Source organism: Syngnathus scovelli, chromosome 18 (genome assembly GCF_024217435.2).
Source record: "Syngnathus scovelli strain Florida chromosome 18, RoL_Ssco_1.2, whole genome shotgun sequence".
In the NCBI taxonomy this organism is placed as follows: Eukaryota; Metazoa; Chordata; class Actinopteri; order Syngnathiformes; family Syngnathidae; genus Syngnathus; species Syngnathus scovelli.
The window spans coordinates 9,843,360-9,870,620 of record NC_090864.1 but is presented as its reverse complement, the minus strand read 5'-3'; the positions used below and the strand labels follow the sequence as shown (position 1 = coordinate 9,870,620).

At 39.0% G+C, this 27,261-nt stretch overlaps 1 long non-coding RNA gene across 1 annotated transcript in view; it reads right to left on the bottom strand.

Annotated features, from left to right (window-relative positions):
• Positions 1 to 27,261, bottom strand: part of LOC125986103 (uncharacterized) — a 182,837-nt gene that overhangs the window by 61,339 nt on the left and 94,237 nt on the right. The window contains exons 3-4 of the long non-coding RNA XR_011085720.1: positions 23,461 to 23,728; positions 12,529 to 12,715 (exon numbers count right to left, since the gene is read on the bottom strand). This is a non-coding gene — a long non-coding RNA (uncharacterized lncRNA). The remainder of the gene's footprint in view (positions 1 to 12,528; positions 12,716 to 23,460; positions 23,729 to 27,261) is intronic.

Genomic DNA, 27,261 nt, shown 5'->3' with positions numbered 1-27,261 from the left:
AAAATTAAACACCAAGAAGACCTAAATCAGCCTGTGACAAAGCAACAATTTAACTGACAATTTAACAAATTTGGTGCTATTTCCGAGTCAACAGAGTAGATATTCGCATAATCTGCCCAGTATTGGCAAACATTTAGATTACTCTGCCGAGATTCTTCAAGTCCGACCCTGAGAAACTCACATGATTCATTTTACGATATTTAAGTAGGTTCGGAAATTTCTGTGAAAAGAATGGAGTATAAATATATGTTCCTGCTACAGTATGTTATTCATTTAATTCTCGCTAATGGTCAAATGGGATGTTTGCCAATTTCTTAATTGATTCTAAATAAAATATGCCGTGTGCCAACCTGGATGATTTTTGAATGCAACTATTTCTTCCAAAAATGTTTCCTCAAAGGAAGTGAATGTTAGATTATTTTTAGAATGATCCAAATAAAATAAATCAAACTAAAAAATTAATACAAACTATAATATTTAATTTAAATAAATATAAACCAACTGCACTTAAAATGAAAAAAAAAAAATCCACTGCAACAACCTATTGAATTATTGAGAATCTACAGTGCTGTCGGATGTGTTTTTTCAAACCCAACTTCTCAATGACAATGTAAAAGGCTGCACAGATGTCAAATAGTCATTATAAAACTTGATGACTGAAATCAAGTTTTAGCTCGGGAGCAGGTGCAGCAAATAAATTCAATAGAATTAATTCAGCTCCTTATCCTGATCATCTTCTAAACGATCCACTTGAGGAGTTGTAGCAAGGCATTTACACTTTGACAACCGCTTCACAAACGTACAGTTGACCAATCCAACCTCTCGCACTCAGTCACCTTGGACAGACTCCAGCAGAGCTCTCGCATCCCCGAACAGAGAATTAGCCTTAGAGAAAATAGATGGATGGATGGATGCCAGTCACGCTGACAATGCTTTTTCTTTGGCAATCGGGAGCGGAGGAGCTTTGCTCTTTGAATATGATCAGGAGTTTCATTCTGGCTGTAAATTACTTTCCTTAAGAAAGAATAGACTACCTCAATTCCAATTCATTATTGATCAGTCCTTGAATCCACATTGCTGTACTTAATTGTAAATTTGGGAATTTATCTAGCATGGTTACATATAATATTGTAAATAATCGTATTTGTCGATGATCAATGATGTTCAAATATGGTCAAATTAATAATAATAATAATAAAAATATCACACCGGTTAGGGTTAGGGTTAGTGTGTTAATGTGACACATTTCCAAGACTTCCCTTCAAGTCAAACGAGGGAATTATTTTGTGATAAGAAATCTTATTGCCATCTGGTTGCATTTGACGGGGCCATTAGTAAATATGGTGGGTAGCGAACTCAAGCACACAGCTCCCGGGTATGTACTTGCAGAGTCTTTAGTAATTATACATTTGCTTGAAAATAATCATAATTTTGTTTACTATGCAGTGAAACACAGTATATATACTGGCATGGTTTTTGACAAAGGGGAGTATGGCGCCGAGCATGAAAATTAAAAATAGATGTGAAATTAGAATATCTATAATTATATTAGATTTACTAACATTTTTTTATATCATCTGTGAAATGGTATTCATGGAAATCTTCTAAGACGCTCTGTATGAAAGGAAATTGTTTTCTGCTCACAAGAGAAGCAAGGTGTGTACAGTGTTGAAATCTCAAAGGCTTGTGGTGCAGGAAGTATAAATAGATGTGGCTCTCATGGGGTGTAAGCATGTGCAAAGTGCTGAAAATAAGACACGCACGCAATAATGCACGTAAAATGCTAGCGCACACACTTAGGCCTACCCGTATTCACCACATGAGTCATTCGCTTCCGGCCCGTGGGTTTTTCTCAACTCGATGAGAGGTGGCATGGTGTTTTTTATTATTATTATTTTTTAAATTAATCTCTATTGCAAATTTCTGAGCGGAAGACAGCTCAGCATGATACTTTGATTTGATTACATTGAATATTTTTTTTAAAGTACTCTGAGCACTCATTGACCTCAGCCTCGAATATGTGAAGCGTCAGTCAACAGATAATTTGAAGATAGATTTGCTAAAAATTTCAAAATATGCAGACTATTTGGCCTGAGCCAAAATAAATGAAATCAAATGAACATATTTGAATAGTCAAAACATTCTCCAGAGTCTGACACGAACTCTCACCACCGGCAGCGTATAATGCTGATGTTACAGCTTGGAACTAGATTTAATTAAATGATACTCCCATGCATAAATTTCTTTATGGTTTTAGCGATGGCTGATCTTTGAAGTCCTGACGAGCTTAAACACACTGCCACAACCAAACACAATTTGGTTATGAGCTCAAAAAGACGGGACACGGAGGCCAAGCGGCCGCCCAACTTCCCCACCAAGCTGAATTTGTGTTTACCTCCCAAGATATAGACAAGATCATCACAAACCACCATATATGTTCCTGTGAAGAGTTTTCAAGCATGTGATATTACAAAGCGTTGATACCTGACAACCTAGGATGATAACAGACTTCATTCACAATCAGCGGATCAAACACTGAACACACGGTCTCAGCGGACAAAATTGTCTAACTTCAATGGCGAAGACGATCATTATTCTCAGAGAGTATATTCCCATTTCTCTTATCTGAAACATGCGCCAAAGATCAGTTCATCTTTTTCATTTTATTATCATGTAAGATTTTTCAAAGAGGGAACCCAGTGGTTCGGGCGACCTTTCTCACAGATGAAAAAGGAGAAACTTAGCAAGCAACTGCACATTCCTCCGCCTCTTCTTTGTTCGTGCTCGGTATATCTCCTATACTACTTGCCGATGCCGGGAGGATATTAAATGCAAGATAAAATATGGAATCCGATTGCTGCCAGTAGGGGGGAAGCTCTATGACTGATAGCATTTCATCTTGGAGAAAACAGATTTTGGCCTAAGTTGCTCTTGAGTCTGTGCTGTCACTTTTCTGACAAATGTTTTGTCTACCTTAGACGAGAATACAAGAGAAAACTAATAAGCCGACTTTTAGGCTAGCTGTGTGAATCTGATTTTTGAATGTTTTATTATTTCCTTGCATTGGTTTGGAATACTGCCAACTATTGGTCTGGAATATGATGCAAATCAGCTAGGTGTTTGCTGTCAGGGTGCGTTCCCATCTCTGAAAACTAATTAGATAAAATACAAACTGGAATATCTTTACAGACAGTCCGCACATTTGGAAAAGGAAAGAGGAAAATTAAAAATGGCCTTCCCACTGGTGAGTCTTTCCTGTCTCAGTGACCTAAAATGGATAGCTTGCCACAAAAGGGGAAATACATCATTACAAATTTTAGTTTCAAATAAATGGCAGTGGCATTTATCTAGGGGCTATTTTCTCTGCCTGCCGCACTCCTCATACAACTGTGACTAACTCATTGAGACAAGACATCTCCTGTCATGCATATTCACTGAGCATCAATCTCAATCCCTTCACTCCGATGCCGTCTCTGCCCCTGCACACTAAAATAGGACTTTGTCAATACCAATAAGAGAACCTAAAAAAAAAAAATCCCCAGGGATGGTTTTATATGTTAAGCTTCTTCTTTTTACCCTTTTCTCTATCCCCTCTTTCAACCGTCTCCTGAAGAATTTGCATATATTGAAAAATGATGTTCACTATTCCTCCCTGATCATACTGAAACATACTGAATATTGTTTTAATGTGCATTTTTTTTCATCTGATTTGAGTTTTTATTCTCAACTTTATCATAGACCATGGTGATGCAAGTCCTAAAACTGGATGTCCATATTATTTCTAAAGTATTGGATTCCTGTTGGTGCAAGACAGTGGTCATGATAGAATAGCCTCCAGTCTCAGCAAGTCCCTCTGGAGGATAACCCTCCCTGATACCGTCTTCTCTTTGACAAATTATGCAATGATGTAGTCAGTCCCATCAGGGAGTACTTACACATCTCATGGCCTTTAGCTTTACAGTAAACCAAGACAAACGTGATGAGGAAGCCTTTGCTAAACTGGCTCCTTAATGTCTGACGAGATTCAACAGATGGTGAAAATGTCAAAGTCGTAGTTGATTTGGCCGTAAAATGTATATTCCCTGATTAGGTAAATTCCATTTTCTTGCCCTCTCATCCTCATGCGGCAAGTTTCTGAAATAGTGGTGTTGTCGTAGCAGCCTTCAGTCAGGATTATGAGAGAGAAGCTAAATTGCACCTTATTTATTTACGTTTAAATTAAACTGCCACTAGTTAGAAAAGTATTAGATTATGCCAATTCCTTTTTTTTTTTTGCTGTGTTGAAAACTTTTGGGTTTGACACCAGTAGGTGAGACACATTTTAGGCATTCACCTCAACAGACCACATAAGCTTTAAATTTCTCCAATTAAATAACAAAATCACGGCCTAGTGTATTAAAAAATATTTTTTTCCCCATCATTGTGCAAAGTCAAGCTTCTAGCTCTGGGCTACATCACTCATAGTGATGCGGAATGACACCAGCTGGAGCTTGCAGTTACCAGTCACTAAATTGCATTTGCCCCTGAAGAAACATTGCTTTCTTCCAGTGTCACTTGACCAGGAATGAGGACAAAAAGCAGTGACGCGAAGATAAGGGCAGGTTGGAGATAAATCTCTCATATGAAACTGTAATCCAATGCATTTTAGTGTCAAGAACTCCTGCATACTAGTGATAGCAAAATGAAGCTTCAAATTTGCTTCATGAAGCAGTTGTCATTTTTCACTCCTCAAGATGGCACTGTGGGTTCAATAAAAGTAATAAATGTGTGCTTTCAGTTTAAGAGAGGGGTCAATAAATACAATAACTGGTTCATGAAGCACATCTGAAGCTCCCCATCATTACCAGGGCATACAACAGGTTTTTCAAAGTGGTGTCACAAAAGATGCCTTCCAAATCTAAAATACAAGTAAACTCCTTTGAAGTAAAATCCCTACAGACTCTAAAGCACTTCTCCAACCTTCTGTGTCACACATTTATGCAGTCCTAGAAGGACTCTTCCGGGATCTTCTGCTCAGTCTTCACAGCCATCTTGATTTCCACCACATCTTCAAAACGAGTCCCCTTGATGACACCCCCTGAGCCCCTGTCAAGCCACTTCTAAAAAAAAAAGAGAGAATGTCGCTCGGCTGCCTCCTTGTTAGCAAATTATAGAGCCATCTTAAAGCTCCCCTTCTCAACCAAAATTGAGAAAGTGGCTTTTAATTAACCCAGCATTTTCTTGAACTCAAATGAACTTTTCCAATAAATATAAATCAGGTGTACGACCTCATCACAGTGCAGTTACAGCTCTTATTAAAGTATTAAATGATATAGAGTAAGATTGAACACTGCCTCATGAAAGGTGTCATTTCAAGACTTATTGGAGCTCAGTGTAGCGTTTGATACAGTCGACTATAATATACTGTTGAACTAAATGGAACAGTCCTGAAACAATTCAGGTCATTGGTTGAGTTCTTGGATGACCTTTGGAAGTTTTAAACGGCCATTTTGTTTAGCCTGTATATGCTATGACAGGAAAAAAAAAAAAAAAATCAGTAAGTTACACAAAATTCGCATATGGATGAATATAATCTGGTTTATTTCCAGTTCAGTGTGGATGTTGTGTCGAGACACCGCCTGGCAAGATTTCAACACACAGATGTCCATGAAGTGACACACCATACTGACTGCATATTAACGAATACACAAATGTAATTCATTCGCCGCACTCTTTGCTTGCGACGGAATCATTCAAAGGCCATTGTGGCTGGCGGTGCAAATTATTGCCAGACAATTGTGTAATTAATTGGAAAAAAAAATACGGGATATGCCATCTAACATTACTCCCGCTTCAGAGCTGCCAAGCTGGAATCAAAACATGGAGCTTTACGCTGTGAAGCAGCAGTACTAACAAGAAAAACTGACACACGATATAGCCCAGAGCTCCAGTCATTAAAAATAACTTCAACATTTAATCAGCATTGAGAAAGACCCCAGTGAAGAAATGATGATGGATGTGAGGGTTGAAAAAAATACAGGTCTAAGATCATCATCAGAAAGTTGCATTCGTCATTAGCATTGTTTGCTAATATAGGTAAAGTCTAAATTGTTAGAATTCTAACTAACTGCCTGTCTGTTAAACTCATTCTGATTCACACTTTCAATTCATTGCGTCATACAATTGCCTTTGATTTCTTTTCATTTCATTGCATCACATACATCCGTTGCATTTTTCAAACTCTTCATGACTGGTCATCAGATTAAAACAAGGGACAGAAGTTTTTCCCCATTAAACTTCACAGCTTATATTTTTGAAATGGTCATGGTCTGAAAATGTTGCTTATTTTTCTCCCAATAGGGGAATTTAAGAAAAGAAAATCAGTCAAGCTCAATCAACAGCTGAGTCAGAACATAATGACACATAATTAGCCATTCTATGGTGGTTTTGCAAATAGATGAAATATTTTCCTCAGTTAAAGCAGCATTTGAAGAGCTGGTTATGAGTCACAATGATTCTTCGATAAGCCCCCGAAAAAGTCAGTGGGGAGCACCTGCCTGAAGTGAATTCAGTTTGAAGGTTCAACCATGGACAGCGCTTATTACAAACACTTTACGATGTGAAATGCTCAAGCAATTACGTGAAACTGAGGAAAAGTGGGCTTGTCAAAGAACACGCGCTGACTCCGCCGACCTACATTCGTAATTACAGTCGTGTTCACCTATCATTTCCTAGCACTTTCCCGCCGGTATTTTAATGCCAAATAGACCAAAGTTTTTTTTTTGCAGTCGCTGAACGAGAGCATCGCAAAAGCCAAGTATTAATACTTGTGTGCTTCTGTGTCAAGGTAATCTTTCAAATCCTATTCCAACAATAAATACCATTCGTAGCATCAGTATGACTTCAACGACTAATATGCTAAACTGATAACACGAGCGAGTGTCATACAAACCAAAATGAAATTGCACATTTCAATCTAGCCGCAATCTGCATATCTAAAACTTGTCATTCATACAGCAGCCGTTTTCCCGACAACAGCTAATATATTTGCATAAACAGATCGTGTTTATTTGTAGTGTCGACTCATACTTTGAGAATCTCTTTTGAGAAAGGCCTCCGACTGATGAATAAGTTGGAAATAATTGAAATGCTAAACCGGTGGAACATACTAACGAGTTTATTCTTAGTTAGGACACTGCGGCGTCTATTTAAAATTCAAAACAGAAATCACATTGGATTAGAATTACTGACATTTAAGATACCACTATCTCCCCCCCCCCCCAGTTAAAAAAAGAGGCTTGTTGTTGTTGACATTTTTAAACCAAGAGGTCAATGCCCAAAGCTGATATTCAAATTGTTGACCAATTAGTTTAGGGAATTACTCTTGTCTGAACCACTTGGGGGGGTTCTCTGTAAAAATAATCCTTCAAATATCGCCAACTCCCATCAATGCCTACTGAGCATTTAATCATAAGCATGTGTCCAATCTACTCTAAGCGCAAAGCAATTATAAATGCCTGCAGGCGAATTGTAACAGGTAGTGACGGCTGTTAATGGATTTTTTTTTTTTTTTTTTAATCCAAAATGGATGGACCCCCTGCCTCAATAGAAATTATGTTTTGTTGTGTATTTTTAGTGCAACTCCCATCGGCTTCATCTGACAACAATTGTTGTATATTGCATGATTTGTACCCTATAGAAATTTTAGAAAGGATTTAAAAGGCAGAGAAAGATTTTTTTTTTTTTTTTGTTGAAAGGACTGCACCAAAGCTCATGAAGAAACAAAAAGTGTTTTGGGACAGTCCATAAATGGAAGTAGACAAGTACTGTTACTAAGTTGATGATTAGGTAATGTTAGGTTTAATTTATTTACTTTTTTATTCCTGGTTTCAATTAGAACCTGAATTTCACAGCTTCTGCAGATAGCAGGACCCGAGCATGCATTTCACGCTGGGTGTTATGCAGCCTGACCCTTAATTGATTACTGTGTTGTGGTGTGCTGTTAAACGGACCAGAATTCACTCTAGAGGGGCCTTACTTGCTAAATGAACTTTATAGTCGAGTAATACACATTAGGGTTAAATCTATCCTGAGGCTGATGAAGGCGGTGGGACATGCGATTAGCTGATTTATTTGAAAACAAAATAATAAATTGCACAAAATACTAAATATAGAATGTGTTAAATGACAATAAATGACCACAAATAGTCTTGTTTTTTTTTTATTAACTCCATTCATCCATTTTTTTATAACTTTTAATTTAATAAATTTAATTAATTTATTGCTTTGGAAGACGTAATTCAACATGCATAAGCATAATTTCCCTAAAATGATTAATTAAGTATATATTTGTATACATCTGAGTTTTTAAAATGTTTAAGCTCTTCCTGCAATAACGGGAAGAGACCAAGGTGTCACAGTAATTCTTAGTGACATGACTTCACCTGTATAGTCGTATTTGAGCATTTGTATCCGGCATGTTCTTCACAGGGCGCATTTCCCAAATCAGGTTTCTGTCGTGTCCCTCTGTGGTGGACCACGAGGAACAAAACAGGTCGACAGTCTCTCAGGGATGCTCACAAAACCTCGAAGGGCAACATAAGGAGCACTTGAATTCCATATTTAATTTTGAGGGCTATTTGTTTGCATTATCAAGACGAAAACATTTGCAGTTTTGTGTCGTGCACTTGTTTAACTATGTTTTTACCTTTTTGTGGCAACTATCAAAATTTATCCCAAGTACTTCCATTCCTGATGGCTCATTAATGTCTTCGTGTCTCGTCCTATAATGAAACCTTTAGTCATATTTCCACACGCCTTTTTAACCGTGTGATTTATTATCGGCAATAAGTGTCAAAAATACCGGATATAGGCCTTTGCAATTTTCTTGTTCCATTCATCTTTTTTTTTTTCCTTTCGCTATGCCAACATTTTCTGTCTCATCTAGTATTTGAAGTCTCAGCATAGAATAAAATCCTTTCTGTTTGAATTTTGCTGTGTTTCAGATCTTTAATCCTTTCTTGAATACAAATCCAACTTTAAAGTGATTCTTCTGACAAATTAGGCTCTTGGCTTGCAGTTTCTGGACTTTGTACTTGTCCAGGCTCCTTAAGAAGGTAGTTTTTTTCTTTTCTTTTTACACATATGGAATTAAAAACTTATTTCTTTAATAGCAGGGGGAATGGAAAAAAGAAGCAAACTAATTAATTTCAATTGTAAACCTATATGTCCTTCTCTTTTCAACTCACTCACTAACCAACAAAGGCAGCGACAAAATCTACCTTGCAGAAAAATCTTTCATTCAACCCCACCTTCTGTCTGATGGCCTTGACTGGCTCACTTCTTCTGCAAGATTTAGCTTACCTATTTGTCATTCGTTTTGATCTTGAAAGACTGTAATAATCAAATATAGGTCGATGTTAGCATCACAGTGCATAATACATTATGGGGAGAGAATGGCTGGCATGGAGATTGTTAGCCATCTTGGAGAAGTCTCGTCAGACCAATGGACAATCACAAACCCACGTTTACTTTGTCACCTTTAAAATTATGTTATTAGATCCCAACATTATGGATCGGAGGCAAATGCTTATTTTCGAAATGTCACGCGGCAATGCGTGATATATATTACATTAAAAAAAAACAAATAGAACATTTAATAATTGAGATATACATGTCATGTGAAAACCTGCAACTATACTCTGAATAAATTGCTCTGCTTTAAAGACAAGCACACATTTGCGTCTTGTTTGCCCGTTATTATCCAACCCACTCGTGTTCTATTTCTACCAAGCATTAACCTTTGAAATCATAGTGTGTCCTAACACCCCCGTTCTCAAACTGACATCAAAAGACCAATGTAAACAACGGTTACCTCTCACCATTTGCAACACACCGAGTAATTTAAATCACAGATTCAACATAATCATCATCATGCATTGCATACTAATTGTGGATTTGCAAAAGTGTCAATGACTGGGAGCCGTGTATTATGCGGAATGAGCAGGTACCGGCACGAGATTACACAACGGAACGCTGTTACGGTAACCATTGCAAAAACACTTTCACAAATCACATTTAAGAGATTTCAGTTTAACTTAAATCCCCATGTAACAAATTATTAAGCTTAAAGAGATCTAGATGAGGATATATTGTGGATTTTCTTTCAAAGCCTTTCCAAAGTATCAGGAGGCATTCTGTTTAGTTGCATTGAAAATTATACAAATGCAAAATCCTAAACCATTTTAACGGTATTTGAGAGGATTACCATTTTTCAAATGGATTTGAACTCAAACAAAGGACAACACTTTATTATTTTGCTAAATTTTCATGGGTACTATAACTCGGTACCGGCAGGCTCAAGTTGCAAAAAAAAGTTCAAGGGCAAGAACGTAAACTGATAATGACTTGGAATCACCGGAAGGCTCTCATCACATTACGAAAATACCAATTTGCCGAAACCATTTCGGTTTCTCGACTGAATTTCTCAGCATGTGTGTGTATTTCTAAACACAGCATTAAACATTGTGGCACAGAAGTAACAAATTTCACTTAACCACTTGATTGTATTTTTGGACTTTCATTTCATTCTACCAGGAATTACCATTAGAAATACTAACTTTTCTAAAATATTCCAAGAAAAGCCGCAGAGGCTCTGCTTTTTGTTAAATTCTAGTAATTCTACCATTCACATCTTGACGTAATAATTTCCCGAAACTTTATTCTTACAGTCTATTTGTTCAAATGTGCCAAAACTCTCACTTTGATAAGACTCAAATAAGGTTAGCAGTTGCTATTCATGCGTGGGCTGCTTCTTTAACTGCATCCCCTGAAACTCTCTCCATCTTTTTTTTTTTTTTTCAAATTGATCTGACATGCATTACATTCTGGAAACAGTGAGATGCTGCTTGTATATTGAGTGTCATGATGGGAGGTCTCATCCCACCATCCAGTTCACGAGCACCCTATTGTCTTGCAATTTCTATGGCAGCCTTGCAATAATTTACTCTGACTGCTGCATGATCCCCCCCCCCCCCCCCGCCCCCAAACTCCTCCCCCTCCCCCACCTCCTTCATTCAAAGCTTTCATCTCAGATAAGCTTTGCAGGTGTACCATATAACGGCGCCTAGTTTAATAAGCACTAAAAATGCCTTCCCCACAAGCCAACAAAAAGGAAACGCTTCATTGGAGAATGGCGAACTGATAGCTGAGGTTAAAATGACTACCTATACTTGGTGACTATTTACTGCTGGCGTTTTTAATAAAAACTGCAGACTGCATTTATACTACTCAGATGTGTAACCAAGTTGAAAACAAGAGAGCTGCCTAAAAAACAATTGCAAAATCCAGAGACGGAAAATGACTCCGACCCGTTGCAGAAACATCAGCCGTAACCAATAGAATATCTCGCACTCGGCCTTCTGAGATTTTTTATTTATTTTTTTTTTGGTCAACATAGTATGAAGATGGAGCATTTACCGGTTGCCTTGTCTCTTACTGTTGAATGCCGCTTCGTTGACTGTGGTGAGGTTTCCATCATTCTGACAAATCTCTGACCACAGACTGCAAAATTATTTATTTCGGGGTGAGTTTGGGTATTTTCAAAAAGATCTGAAGTGCAATGCTTTTGCAAAGTGCTGTGAGACGACCGGTACAGTCCTAAAATATATATTTTTTGTGTTTAATTCTGTTCATTTCAGTAGGAGCGTTTATCTCGGATTTAATGAACAACCTTACTGAAGACAAACAATAAGAACACAGATGAATAGATGTTTACTTGAACGATGATGTCACTGCCCCATCATGACATTTTTCAAGATTGTTAAAGGAGTTTTAGCCGTCTGTGCATAAATGAGAATTACAAAAAGAGTGCTGTGACTGCGTCTCTGACAAATGAGAGTGCAATAGACTGTCAAAGGGGAAGGAAAAATAAAATGTCTCATGTTTTTATTGTGGAAGGTGGTGTCACCTTGGCAACAGACAGGCACGAAGGCCCTCTGAGGCTGTCGAGAGGAAGAAAAAAAAACATGAAACTCTTTATTGAGGAAATCTGGGTTTCTTACCTTCTGTTGTTGCAAGTGCAGTTTTATTTGGGGCCATCTGTTGGGGCAGTGCTATCAGATTCAGTGACACTGACTATGAACGGGATCGTTAAGAAGATTGTCTTTTTGGGGAGATTGATTGGAATAGTATTTGTGGATAATTAGGAGGAAGGGATGTGAGGCAAAGTGCTGGACTTTTGGATAATGCTTGACTGGGAGAATATCACGAGTTATGTCTTTTGAGTTTTCACCACAACTTTTCCCGTATCCCAAAGCAACTTTCCCCATTGAAACAAATGTAAATGTAATTAATCTGTGAATTATTGTTATTGAATAAATATGCTCAAGATAGCCAAAAAGTGTTAAATACTTGTGAACAAATTATCAGAAAATAAAAGTGTAGGCCAAAACAATACGGAATATTAGCCTGCTGCTAATTTTAGCACTAATATAAATATGATGAGCACATCACATTGCCCCTTTACAAATCTGACAATATAGTATTTACCTCCAAATGATGAGTCTGAGTAGCTTGGTGAACCTTGTGCCTGTGTTTTTCATTGGGTGGTGAGAAGGCTTCAAATGACAAAAGTTGACCTCATGTCTTCTTGCATTGTATTCCATGTGCACAGCTGTTAGTCTGTTGATGTGTCTTGAATGATGCATATTCATCTGAACTCTGCATCTTCTCACAGCTAAAAGGAGAAAAAGAAAGATGGAGAGACAGAATTGGGTCAGTAAGAGGCAGAGCTCCCCAAAGCGCCAGTCAAAGTGCGGAATTTCTAAGGAGGGACTCCAGGCGGGCAAATACGGCGTCACCAGCTTGACCTTCTCATTTTGATAAGAGGACTATGGAAATATTACATCTGCAAGCACACAAATAAATTCGACGACATTGTGCGAGACTAAAATATTTGTTTGAATCACAAATATGTTTATTTACTTTCCTCTTGTTATGACTCATTCAGAACATTTCACATTGAACTTGGGGTAAAATAACAGCACGAGTGGCAGTGAACCCATGTGCAGGAAATAAACACTTGGCTGTATTTCGCAATACTAGATATTCATGTTTCAACCAGAATGGAAAGAATTCAAGTTTGTACAACTGAAGGACATTCTGAGAATTGTCCTGAAGCTATTGAGATCTTTCCTGTGTAGTTACTGCAATAAAAGATGTTCCTTCACCCCAGTCTGATCTCAAAAAACTTCTGGAAAAGGTTTCCAACCAGGATATCTTTATATTGTTGAATTCATCGTTCTTTCAATCCTAACTCTTTCAGTTTTTGTTCGTGGAAAAACATGCCCACAGCATGATTCTGTCACCATCACGCTTTACTGTAGTGATTGTATTGACCAGGTGATGAGTGGTGCCTTGTCAAAACATCACATCAAGCGTTCTCATCAGACCAGATAATTTTCTCCGTCATGGTCTGAGAGTCCTTTGAACACGAGGGCGCCACGTGGCTTTTACCAAGAATTGCCTTCTGCCTGGCTACTCGACCTCACAGGCCTGATTGCTGAAGAGAGGACTGTCCTTCTGGAAGGTTTTCATTTTTTCCACAGAGGCATCCAGAAGCCCTTCTATTTTGCTTCAATTTGGACAGAATGCCATTTTCTCATCCTGCTATAATAAGATGACAATATTTCACTGTATGCTGTTTTCTAATTTAATGCACGTTAAGTGTGCATTCAGTTTTACTACTAATAGCGATAAAAGGTCCTTGTTGATGAGATTCTCGGAAATAATATAGCTTCGCTCTCTCTCTGCAATGGAAAAAAGGAGATGGCATGTAATTTATTCATGCATACACGTTAAGGCTGACTTGTTCACTCACACGTGGCCCGCTATCTAATTTCACAATACAAGTAACAGTAGAGAAAATTCAATTTGTTTTTGTTTCCTTGCCATTTAAGGTCATTTCCATAAAATGAGAGTGGCTGACATCCAAAATCAATAGATGCTCCCAAACCCTCCAGCCTAATGGGGTAGATAGCCAAGACTACAAGTTAATTGTTCAGCATTGTCCTTGAAATCTTTCACTCTTCTTCTGTGTCTGTCTCGAGGTCTGTCAGCCACTTTTTAACAATGACTGTTTCATAAAAAGTCTTTGAGCACAGATTTTGTAATGAGGCAAAAGTTTTGGAATTAATAAATGACTATCCCTGGGCTGGAATGTAAAAGATAGATGTAGTATTTTATTTACATGACATGCTTTATTTAGTATTTATACTTTATTTTGCAAAAAGATATTAGCCTAAGACAACATAATAGAGACCATGTTTCATTTTCAATTGTGTCTTTCGGGGTTTTATAATTCAGTAGCGGTCCACAGCCCTTGAGCTAACTCGCTTCAGGCAACCAATATGAATATTTCCCTTTCTTTCTTTCTTTCTGTGTCTCTCATGAGCAAAGTTTGGTGTTATTAAATCACGTTGCTGCAGACTTATTGAAAAGCTGTTTGACAAGAAAAAGCAGGATGTGTTCTAGGCCATATATTCTGAAGGCAACAGACCATTAAATCAGCCAAACAAAATGATGATTGCTACAAAACAAATCAATCCAACCAAGTTCATAGCCTATATTTACTATTGTACACATTTAAGGATCAAATATCGAAAATTAAATATATTCATTTTATATCATCTGATGCCAAGCATTGCATCACAAATAAGTTTGGACTATTCCTGTGTTGTGTAATAGTGAAAAAGAATAAGTTTCATGAAAATAAATAAATAAAAAGAAAGTTATCTTTTCAGTTTCAGTCTGTTCAACACGAATATGCAGTCATTCGAGCTGGGAAAATTGGGGAGATGGAGCTATCCCCAGCTGACCGGGTGAAAGACAGAGGTTACCGCCCTGGATAGATTGCGAGTCCATCAAATGGCTGAGTGAATGGGGAAATGATCCCGAGCTAGCTACGAGGGAGTTATGTGAAACAATGTGCCCAAAAAAAAAAACTTGTACAACATTCTTTCTGGAAAACATTGATATTCATTGTGACAATTGTAAATTAAAATGACACAAATTAATGGCATCTCGGCTTGTGTGATGTCATACTAAAATCAACAAAGCTCAATAAAGATGTCAATTTGAAAAAAATCATCCCGCTCACTGTGGAATTAACAATAATTAGCTACATCTGATTGAATTGTAAATCTCACATACATTACTAATTACTGTTTGCACACTGGGCAACACAAAGTGTTTAAAGAGAGATAAGCGGAATCACAATTACTATTGTTACCGAAATTTATCCGATTGCATCACAGGGTTATCAAAGCTTGCATGCTATGCTGGCGTGAGAGGAACTATCCTCAACTCTGAGTGTGCTAGAAATATTATTTTCAGATCTATAAAAACGTTTCATTTTATTTTTTTATATCGTCGACACAAGGCTGTTTTGCTCCATTTGCTCAAATCACTTGTGCTTACTCTATAATAAAAATGTACATGCATCCATCCATCCATCCATTTTCTGAACCGCTTAGTCCCCACGGGGGTCGCGGGCGTGCTGGAGCCTATCCCAGCCGTCATCGGGCAGTAGGCGGGGGACACCCTGAACTGGTTGCCAGCCAATCGCAGGGCACACAGAGACAGACAACCAATCGCACTCACACTCACACCTAGGGACAATTTGGAGTCTTCAATCGGCCTACCAAGCATGTTTTTGGAATGTGGGAGGAAACCGGAGTGCCCGGAGAAAACCCACGCGGGCCCGGGGAGAACATGCAAACTCCACACAGGGAGGGCCGGAGGTGGAATCGAACCCGCACCCTCCTAACTGTGAGGCGGACGTGCTACCCAGTGCGCCACCGAGCCGCCAATGTACATGCAAGGTAACGCTATTCAAAATAAAATATAGTCCCACACATTAATCTAATAAACGGGAGAGTATTTTAATCAATTAATTGACCCACAGCACATTTTATCCAGAGATCACAATCTGAAAAGCCTCTCTGATCCTATACGTGGTTCATTGATTTTAAAGCACTTCTAACCTGCACTTCGTCAACGCTGAAAGGATAAACGGATAGAGTTGCCTCATCTGGCTGCTCTTAGCTTACCGATTGTGTGGTTATTTGCAATTCTGCTTTATCCGATACCGCTACAGTGATAGATGAGAAGATTAGTGGAGATTTCCAGTGGAGAGTAGGTGGGGAATTGCGGGGATAATGGTCTCAGTCCTAGGAGCTCCTACTTTGATAATCTGAAGCTCAACAGCTAATATGTATTATCAAGACCTCATATAAAAGTGTCAGGTGCTAATAAAGTCAGATTTGTGATTTTTGTTTCAAATTTAAGGTTTGGCTTAGCTTGTTTGTGTGTCTGCTGCTCATGTCTCCACCTCGTCTTGTCAGCTCCGATAATCAGCTCGCTCTATCCCACCACTTGTCCAGGTGTCCCTTGTTTTCTTGTCCCTTCGTTTGTACTCTGCTCAGCCCGTCTCGGTTCCCTGCCTTGTGTCAGGTGACCTGTGTGGTGAGTTTTTTTTTGTCACCTACATTTCTAAAATTCACATATGTGGTGTGTGTTAATAAGCACATGGCAGCTGCGGTTGTTTACACTCCGCATATCTGTCCTCTGTGACAGATTTGTATAACTGAATGAGTAATCTGTCAATCTACATTTAATTAATTTCACTTCCTCGGTTACAGCAAGACAACAAGATAGGTTTGCTGTCTGAGGAACATTGAGTAAAAACAATCTTGTCTGCCAATCTAACCATCACTTTGGCAAACACAAAGGGGCACAAAGCGGATCCCTGAGGCATTCCTATCTTCATCTTAAAGTCTTCTGTCGCTTCCACCTAACCACTATTTTCAAGTATTCTTTAAAAAAAGGGATCATGGGGTGCTCTTTCTAAGCAAGAAGATATCAATGCAACACACGTTTCTCTCTTATTGGTACTTTTTTATTTTTATCTATCTCTTAAACAAACCTGCTACGGATCACACGTTGCTACCTCTGCCTCGTCAATCCAAAGTCCTCCTTTTGTCCTTCCTTTGTGTCCAACCTCTTGTGCAAAACTTTGCTACCTCTCATTTAACCTCATGTGTCCTCTTATTGTAAACCTGTCTGAGTTCCCTCACATGCCCATCTCTTCATCGCCAACCTATTTTTTCCCCTGTGCTGAATATCCTCGTTCCACCACCTAGTCTCTTTATCTTCTTTTATCTGTCCAGAGGATTCCCTAAGAACCTTCCGATCAGTCTTACTTTTTGCTCTCTCAACCTAATCATCCATCAATTTCCCTGACACAACCCAGAGCTTTTCTTAGCTCCTCCTTAAAGTCCTCATGCCATTGAACTCCACCATTTGAGCCTCTGCTTATGTTGCTGTCTGGATATGCTCTTTCCTGCAACCACACAGAATATGTGATGCTCCAGTCCACAAGCCAAGCCTTTGCAAAATGAGCTACTGTCACCACAAGCTAAAGCCCCTACCCATGAATTACGCATCCAAATGAACCAAGAATACAAACATGGGTTTTCGCAAGTACTAGTGCGCTTTCGGTCTTCCAGAATGAATCCCTTGATGACGCAATGTTGTTTCCACAAGACTAGTTGCGCAAAAACAAGTGAATTCCCATCCCAACAAAGTGATTACTTTGCGGCTTTGACATTCGAAGACGACACCCCCCGAAGTCGACCCATAACTGATTGCTCACCCTGTTCACCTCCCGTAATGACTCATTTCAGCTACGGCTATGCTGAGCCTTGGCCCAGGGACCCAGCAATAATCCTCGGCATTAATTAGATGACCCCCGGAGATGTCTGCAACTGCAGTGCAAGGCACAAAGAGAGTCTCTCTGCTTATTGTTTATAGCTGGGCTGTAAAGGGTCCAGCAATGGGAGAGATTAAACAGATCAGGAAGATGAGAGTGGTGGGGATGGTCAGCTGGAGGGCAATCATCACATACTGAATGGTAATTATGTCCAAATATTATTTGCCTCTTTGGCTTATTTCAGTTCAATGTGGTGATTGATTAAGAGTGGGTTGTATTCTCTCACTCACCATTTACTTCTTTATTTACAACCGAGCTACTTCGACTTCTCTGTCTTTAGCACATTTAGCACTCGGCATTTCTCTCAGTTTGTGACTAAGGGAATATAGCAGGTGGTAAATTCTAATAATGTGTTTGGGTAATAAGCAAAAAAGTAAACGCACGCTCAAGGTGAACGCAAAGGTCGGTCAAGATTGAAATGAACTGTCCTCCTACTGTGTGCATCTCCTGTAATTGTTTTGTTTCTGTGCTCAAGTTACTCACTCCATCATACAACATCCCAAGTGCTTCATTTGGTTCTCATTAGGGATCACCGGAGTGAAACAGACTTGCAAAGCTGCTGACAAACACAGGCAAACATAAATATACACACACGCACACACATATCGACTTCAGCGTCCTCATAATTCACTTGTTATCCTCTCCATATGTGCACTGTCATGATGGCTGGCAAATACCAATTGAAGCATTAATATGAGGCTGCCGTATTGCAAGGTACTCTGGCATTTTATGGTGCAGCACAACATTTTTCAGGGCACTCACAATTCATATCCACAGGCTAATAAAGATCATTTTATAGCTGTGTTAAGTAGTGGAAATGCTTTATGGATAAACCGCAACACAAGGTTACACACTATTGGTGTGAAGCAGTGCTTGGGGTTGGAGTGTCATTCTTGTGAATTCGTTTAAAAGTGGATTAGTGTGTTCAACTAAGTGTGCTACGTGCCAGGGTGAAGTACTGTAAATAAATGTGTGGTTGAACCTTTCAAATGAAGAAATAATAACATTGGTTAAGATGTTTTTTAACAAACGATATCATCAGAGATGCAAGCTACTGTATTTTCCGCACTATAAGGCGCACTGGATTATAAGGCGCACCTTCAATGAATGGCCCATTTTAAAACGTTGCCCATATATAAGATATATACATTTGGTCAGCAGGCCGGACTTTGGACACGCCTGCTGTAGTGGCTCAATATTGGTCCATATATAAGGCGCACCTGATTATAAGGCGGCTTTTGAGAAAATGTTTTTAGGTGCGCCTTATAGTGCAGAAAATACGGTAACCTTTCAAAATTAAATCTGCGCTCATTTTTTCTTTCGGGTACGCCAACATGGACTGCCTCATGTGTCCACATTGTTTTGTTTTTCCGTGTACACAAGAGCAAGTACATCATTGCAATATTATTATGTATTAGGAGCAACAACTCCCCCGGTGTGCAAGCACTCGTCAACAAATTGTAAATTCACTTTGTCCATCTCAGTTTCTTTTGGCTCTCTTGAAAAGGATTTTTCTATCAGTACAATCCAGACGGGTGATCAATACCCTCTGCTCAGGTATGTAATGGGTTTGAACCTTCTCACACTCATGGCAGGCAATCTCTCTCTCGCTCCTTCTGATCTGTGATTCACATTTCAAATAAAAGCATCAATATGCCAATGCTTAAATATTTGCCAATTACAAAATCCTGCCAGCATATATTTGTCTTAACTTGGCTCCCTTGAATCCAGGAAAAGTTTAGAATCAGAATTTTATATGCTATAAAGCATCTGCCGATTTTGGTGGAGTTGTGTCTTTTTTGGGGGTATGTGAAAATACTTTTTATGACATGATCTCAGATGGTTCCCCTGGATCAACGCTAGAGCGATTCCATTTTGCGTATTAGTGTTATATATTCAAATTGTCCAGCAGTTACTAGAGCCAACATGAATGTTAAAGCAGGAGAGATAACAGGAATGAGATCGGTGGGGCGATAGAGTTGAAAGTAACATATTCCACTGCATTGCTCTTTGGAGTTGGCAAGTCTTTAATCACAAAATCTGTCTGGTGAATCAAACTCGACCGACATAAAAAAAGTGAGTTATCTGAAGATAGATATACACTGGTGGTGTTGCTTGATCTTGCCAAGTTCCTGTTAGGCAGGGAAAATACAGTCTCTTATCAGTTGTTTCGCAGATGAGTGACCTTTGTCATTGAAGTATTATTATTATTTATTTTTTTATGTGATGACGGATTTAGGTGACTGAGATTAGGTCAGCGTGTTTTAATCAAACGAAACGTTTATGTTGCCACTTTCGGTTTGTCCCGCGATTAGTTACTGTCATGCTTGTTTGGCACGGGATGCTAAACAAACACGTCATATATCACTGTAAAAAAAAAAAAAAATCAGGTGAGTGGTCGGGCTCACATATCTGATCAACTATATGCATAACAGACACTTGGAGCCAATCTAATCTGAAAAGCACTTCCATTACATGGATCTTGCCTTTTAGTGTCGATGGCACATGGCCATCAAGATAACAATGATCAATTTAGCCAGCTAACTCAATGCGGCTGGAGATGGCTTATTGATGTCCTCGCATCCTGTGGAGCAAGGATGATGCTGCTGACTGCTGGACTTGCAGGTTGAGACTGAGGGTGTCTGGAATGCTAAGTGGTAAAGTTAACCTTTTCATCGCTGAATATGGCTTTTTTTTTTACCCATGACAGTCAAAGATGGAGACCTAATAGACTGGATGACTTTCAGAAGAAGATGAGAAAGAGTCACTTATTATAATTGTTGAATGGAATATCTAATGTAATTCACTGGGTGGTAGGTTTTTTTTTTTCATTTTAAATTATTTCTTTGCCCTACACTGTCTTAAGGTGAGTCACTGGGAGTAATCATGAATCATTTCTTAGTGCCCACACACAGTTACCAATTCTTCCAGATTTTTTTTTTTCAAATCACTGCTTCTAATTTACTAACTTATGACGTTATCGGGCAAACAGGGCACAATACTGGTCTGCAATCGTGCAAAGCCTAATTAGCATAATCATTGTCGGGATTAGTCGACCGAGATAGTTTGCTTGCGTGAGAGTGTGTGCTGATGAGACTTTACGGGTAGATTTAACCCGGACTCACTACATCGTCTAACACCTGTCTGTGTGGCTTCCCAAGGATTTGCCAATCTAGACCACAATTGAGAAAACTCAAGTGGATTTTCCAAATATTTTTCTTAACATCTACTCGTTTGATGATGTAGCTTACAACTTGGACCGAGTCCCATCCCAGACTGACACATGCCGGTCACCAGACAGTCACGATAAAATAGAATGGCAGAAAACCAGAGAGCCAATGCGGGCCTTAGAGGCACATAAATTAAACATGAACTTCAAACCTTGAAAGTGATGTGCCACATTGCACCCCAAGGTAAGATTTTAAACTGACGTGGTTTTCAGATAGAATCCATGTCCTCAATTGTGAGAATGTGCTCTATATTTAATAACGTGCATAATACTTAAAAAATTAAAGATGTGTCTTTACGAGAAATTTGATTATTTGGTCACATCCTGTTTGTTGATTGTATGAAGCCAAAACGGTTATATTGAGGTCTTGCCGGATCCCCGAATAAACCTTAGCAGGAAGACTGAGTGTGAAAGTGATCCTCTTAAAATACAACCCGCCTACTGGTCCTCCCTCGAAGAAAAGGGGACCACCTCTCCAATCTGCCACTTGATGTGTCATCCAAGACAGCCGGCAACATCTGAAGCCTTTCGGAAATCTGGCGAGATCTCAACACAATGCAAAATAAGATTTATATTATGTTTATTGTCATTTAAGGAATTATGTATCTACAATGACGTAGTTGCTCTAATGGGTAAGCTTGGACAGCTTACCCGTGCTGCCGACAGACCTCCATCTGTTTATCTAACCCTGTGATAGATGGGCTGTGGAAATGTCCTCTCCCTTGTGTCGTTGCAATCAGTTGGCCCATCACTACTGATAAGACAACGTGCCAAAAACACAACCTCACAATGTGGCAAGGCCTCACAACAAACTAGGTTAATGATGCAGGAGGACTGGGGGTCACCCTTTGGACTGGCATTCTGTGTTGGATTTATCTAGCTTTGTGATGAAATTGCTTCTCTAATCTACTGCTCTTTTGGTCTGACGGACAAAAAACATCACAGCAAATGTATCATCAGAAGAAATAAAGACTTATTTTAAATACAGAAATGATAACGTCTCAATATAGATTGAATCGACCAAGTATATTTCCGTTGATTTGATGATTGTGCATCTTTTATAAGTTTAGAAAAAAAAAGGATGTGTTGATTGAATGAGGTTAATGTCTTCATTAGAGCTTGAAGTATCTATGTCAAGGACAACTGATGCTGTACATGGGGGAGAACAACGGCTGGAGAAGGCCATAAACTAGAATATTTTTCATGACTATACTTTGTGCAGTAGGTTAAAAAGTTTGCATATCCCTGAAGTAAATAAATATGCAAACTGCCTTGATCAAACAGATTTTGCAAGATTTGATTGGAGTGTATGTTATTTTATTGAGGTCGAACACTCAAGTGACTGGATAGATTTTTTTTTTTTTTTTCTCGAGGTCAAGAGCCATGTAGTACAGGAAGGACGGACGAAGAAGGTCACATAGGTTGATGTATGATGACCTCGTGGACATGACCCACTTCAAATATAGCCTTCCTCTAAGAGTCATAGATGAGAGTGGTTCGTTCTTCTGAAGACTAGTTGGCTCTGGTAAGTTAAAATCAAAGTCACGCCGATTTACTCGTACTGTTATGAATGCAGCATCAGAATTTGAAGTAGAGAGAGGCCATTTAATATCTGCCAAACCAAAATAGAGAAAGACTCAAGGGCATGACATGATTGGCAACTTCAGATGCATTGGTATGATGGCCTCAGGGCATTTCTCGATACAATTGGTCATGAAACCAATGTTGCAGTGTGCCAACATAACCAATGTCGTTTCAATGATAGGCCCGGGATGAATTTCATCCATCATACGGCCCTAAAAGTTTTTCTTTTTAGCCGGTTTGTGTAACAGTTCCTCACGTGTGACGAAGCACTAGACCTAACTAGATGGTAACCGCAGGGCAGCTCCGTTCTGCACCAGCAGTTGCATTTCGGTTCTTCGTTGAATGATGCAGCCGTGGTTCCAGTGGTGCCTTTTAAGCACTGACAGTGAAGCCCACTCACTCTTTGCCTCAGCATGTTTCGTCTCAACAATCTCTCCCAACTGACACACGGGCGCGTCGGAAAAATCCCACAACCAAAACGGTGATCGGTTTTAACGTTTTAATTTTATAGAAAGCGATTTAGAATTGTCAAATATAGCGGAGCGGTCGTCGTCACCATGTTCACATCACGTGATACCCGGAGGGCAACTCACTGTTGCTCGGCTGTACATCGAAATTGCTCGGCTTCAAATAGAATGTTCTCAGAGGGAAGTGACCACGGGGCAAAAAAGTGTCACCGAGTGTCATCAGCAGCTTGCAACAGAGATGGAAAGAACCAGAGAAAGGCGGATTTTCTGGAAATGTGAAGACGAGGAACTTTTTGTGAGTCATATTTCCACAAATAATAATAAGAAAAGTAGAGAGAGAAAAAAAACTGCATTTCTAAACTAGATCTCACCTGAATGAATTTGGACATTCCTTGGACCATTTAGTTCCAGCACCGTGCAGCTTAATGACTGAAAGCTGTTCTCCCCTAATTGTATTTTAGTCTGGGTGCCACAATCACCAGTGCTCAGTTGAAGAAGCTCAGGTTCCGTGTCTTGTCTCTGATGGATGTGTCCTGTTTTTAGCTGCCAACTGTGTCCCCGCTGCAGAGGCCACCCCCCCAGCTGCAGGGGATCGGACTGGTGAGCGGGCCAGCAGCCAGGTTGTTGATGAAGCTGCAGCTGGGACACAGATAACATGAGCCAAGTCGGTGAATATTCCAATAATATTGGGAAGCCAGTTTGTCTTAGTCATTGTCATTTAATTGTTATTCTTGAGTGTATTGATCAACACATCCAAAGTGAGGGCTATTGCTGCTCACCTCGAAAACATCAAACAAAAACCTGCATGTTATCTTAAATGAATCAAATTAAACGGTATTATTATTTTTATTTATTATTAACATGTATTATTTTTATATGTAGTTACATTATTATTATTATTATTATTATTATTATTATTATTATTATTATTATTATTATTATTATTATTATTGTTATTATTATTGTTATTATTATTGTTATTATTGTTGTTATTATTATTGTTATTATTATTATTATTATTATTAAATTATAAATGCATTCAATGAATTTTTATTGAGTTCTTTTCATGGCTACATTTTCTTTTATTTGCTCATGCTTGCTTATTTCTTTTATTCAATAAATTCTGTAAAACATGCCATGATTGACATCTGTGATTAGACCAGTGGAAAAATGACTACTTTCTGGTAAATTCGGTTGACTTATCACTAATACACTAAAACTGTGATTTACCTGGAAACTCTTCTCAAGGTCAAGGTCACAGAATTATTGCGTGCGTATGCATTCAAAAGTTCAGACTCATTTCAAAGGTCCTTCCTTGACATATGCTTCATTTATGGGCCCATTACGAGATAATTAGTGTGACAGATTAGACTTGCACATAGTGCTGGACTTCCATTTACACATTTCAGGGCCTGACTTTTCTGCATATTGGCTGACCATCATGGCTTTTTAAGTACAACCGGGCCCAAATTATAGAGAGGGTGGAAATGCTTGTTCTCTTCAACACCTTGATGAAAAGAGCTCGGAATAATTACGCCAATTCATGTTCTCTCCCCTTTGCTCTTTCTGATTTATCTTCGGAGCTGGGCTTGAGTAGGAAAGGTGACATCAACTTAAAGATGGTAACAAAACCCACCGTGGTGAGGCAGGTAATTATCATTAAACAAGAAACTGTGTTGAGATTGTCATGCTGCTATCATTGACTTCATCACCTGGCTGGAAGTAACACATTGTCATAATGTGTCCCTCCAAGTTTTGCTGAAGAGGCTGTTTATCATCACGGGTTGTAATTATACCTGAGGCTCGACACATTTAAATGGATTTGCCGTGGAGCTGATAGCTTAAATATTTGATTAGATGTCTTCATTGATGTGTGACTGGCTTTGCATTTTCGCCTTGGAGAGGCTTACGGTTGCTCTCACCGCTGATTGTGTTTGCTTCAATCATTGTTGATAAGATGAAGAACTTGCAGGGACAACATTATAGCGAGGCACGCAAATATGTCAGTTGTCAAAAGGGAGCTGAGAGAGAATCGGATTCTTAATTCATATGTGACACTGTCACGAGTTAAATACATTTCATAAACTGAACGTTTAAGAATCCTCGTCATTTTTCGGGGTGTTTGTGGTGCTCCTCAACATTTCATTGGAATTTCGCTTGTTCTCCACACGTAGATATCACAACCATGAAACCGAGGGCGGAGCGATAAGGAAAGATGAGAATTTGGCGGAAAGCATTATTATTGTGGCAGTCACATTAATGAACATTGCTGAATGCGGAGGCAATTAATTACTGTTTGCATCATCACCCTGGAAAAAGTGTTTAATTATTTTTTGTTGCACTCTGATGCACTTGGAGAGCATCATGGAGTGTGCTCAGGCTGGTAAAATGGATGCTGGCAGGGAAGCAGCTTAAGTGTGGTTTCACTGCCTAATGGCCATTGTACTGGCACACCAGATGGTCTTGGTCATGCACCGAGGTGAACTGAGATTTACCTCATCGCAAATGACTCAACGCCATTACTCTTGTCTGTCCGATGAACGATCAAATGGTAGAACGTCATGGCAACGTTAATTAAATAACAAATCAGTCCATCAGTCCAAATATGCCTGTCAAGGTTCTTTCCCTCACAGTTTGTGTGCCCCCTATCTTTCTAATACACTTGTAACCTACTGGGTGGTAAGTTCACCACCTTAAACTACAAAGGTGCACTCCTTGAAATCCATTCCCCACTACCACCTCCACTAGTTTAAGCTCGGCGGGGAGTCCTTCACATAGTGCACTTCAAAAGAGCCCCCCATGTAGCACATTCATACAAATACGCCTGAAAGGGAAGTGCTTCCTGCGACAGCTGAAATACAATTAATTTATTCTGCCCATATTAGAATAATAACCCCATGAACAGTCATTTTATTTTGAATGGAATAAAATTGATGATGTCATCACAGTGAGAGATTGGCTGGCAAAGAAAGAAAGAATTTAGCGGTTCCAAACTTGAACTTGTCTGGAAGCAAAACGGCATGCAAGAATGCGTTTGCATGGATTTTTTGCAGATGTATTTGTGGCACGTGCATCTTAAAGTCCTTCACTAGTGGACTGGGCAGTCAAATTTATGATAAGCTGTCGGACTTAACCTATGGAGCCATGTATTTATGGCTCCACTACAGTGAGCAGGTGATTGCAACCATTAAATTATATATATATATATTTATATTTCATCAATGGAAAGGACGAGAGATTATTATCACAGTCCATGTCGACATGAGCAACACTAACCCAATTATTGTCTATTTCTAATATGTTGAGTGAAAACGCAAGTTGTTTATGTCATAATCCGCCCATAATCCCATTTAAATGTTAGAGGAGGCATATCATCACCATACAGTGAGATTAAAATGTCAAGATGATGTTGAAGACATGCATTACGCTCTACCACGAGTCCCTGAGTGGATATTTTTTTAAAAAAGTAGTTCCGAATTGTGTAACCTTCAACTTTAAAACTGTTGGGTTACACTTTTAAAAATGCTGGGTTTAAAAAAGTGTAAAAATTAGATTGACCCAAGAGGTTGGGTTGATTTGATTTTCTACAACCAAGAAAATAATTTTGGGGGATGTTCTTGCAAAAAAAAAAGAGCTTTGTATATACAACCAAGAAATACAACCAAGAAAATATTTTTTGGGGATTTTCTTGCAAAAAAAGAGTTGTATATACAACCAAGAAAATCGGGTCAAAATAATCCTGGGTCGGTCCAATTATGGATACCCAAATTGTTTTGTTTCCAACCCTACTGTTGTAATGTTGTAAGGGACATTCTAAATTATTTCTACTCTTAAATCAAAAAAAGCACCCCAAATATGCCTACAAAACAACAACATGGGAGTAGTCCACCTCATTTTACCAGTCAGTGTTGTTAATAAAAGAGAAACGGTGATTTATCCAGATGGATGCGCCCAGATTGTACTCTGAATATATTTCCACAAATCCAAGGAGTGGCACAAAGTGTGCATAATGCAAGAGGACTGCATGTTCTCAGTCTGCCCATGAGACTAATAATATTCCAGCGGGATCCTTTCTATACTAATGACTTATGACTTGGTGCACTTGCCCTGCCGGTACACCCCCACCCCCCGCCCCCATTTTATGCTTCAAGACTGACTTTCCAGAGCTCAAG